General features: G+C 40.1%; 1 non-coding gene across 1 annotated transcript; it reads right to left on the bottom strand.

Annotated features, from left to right (window-relative positions):
• Window positions 1-241: 241 nt before the first annotated feature.
• Window positions 242-348, bottom strand: LOC141676237 (small nucleolar RNA R71). The gene has a single exon (XR_012556837.1). It is a non-coding gene; the product is annotated as a small nucleolar RNA R71 (small nucleolar RNA).
• Window positions 349-756: the final 408 nt, after the last annotated feature.

Here is a 756-nt window from a genome sequence, read left to right as displayed (position 1 = left end):
TCAGTTTGGGGGTTCTCCGACGGAAGATCCTAACATGCATATTAAAGATTTCATCGAGATCTGCGACACTTTCAAATTCAACAATGTGTCTGAAGATGCTATAAAGCTAAGGCTTTTCCCATTCTCTCTGAGGGATAAAGCTAAGTGTTGGTTGCATTCTCTACCACCAGGCTCTATCACTAAGTGAGAAGATCTTGCTCAAAAGTTTCTTATTAAATTCTTTCCTATGACAAAAACTGCTGCAATCAGGAATGCTCTTACTCAATTTGCGCAGCAATCAGGAGAGTTTTTGTGTGAAGCTTGGGATCATTATAAGGAGATGCTTAGAAAGTGTCCTCATCATGGGATGCATGACTGGATGATCATTAACTACTTTTATAATGGCTTGGGAGCACAGTCTAGACCCATGCTTGATGCAACATCAGGTAGCCTTATGGGCTAAGAGCTATGATGAAGCTTATGAGTTGATTGAACTGATGGCTGCCAATAAATACCAGAACCCTTCTCAAAGACTGACTCAAGGCAAGGTAGCAGGAATTCTAGAGGTAGATGCAGCTATTGCTATAGCTGATCAGCTTAAGGCTTTGACGATGAAGGTGGATTCTTTGGCTAATTATGAAGTTAATCAGATCACTAGTGTTTGTGAGCTTTGTGCTGGTGCCCATGAGACGGAGCAGTGTTATCTTCTAATTGATATGGAATATAATTCTGCTTCCTAAAATATATCAACCAGTTATCTTTTCTTCCAAGTATTCT

This window comes from Apium graveolens, chromosome 7, assembly GCF_009905375.1.
Source record: "Apium graveolens cultivar Ventura chromosome 7, ASM990537v1, whole genome shotgun sequence".
Taxonomy (NCBI): Eukaryota; Viridiplantae; Streptophyta; class Magnoliopsida; order Apiales; family Apiaceae; genus Apium; species Apium graveolens.
Note: the sequence above shows the minus strand (reverse complement) of the source record. Positions and strands in the feature narration are given on the sequence as shown.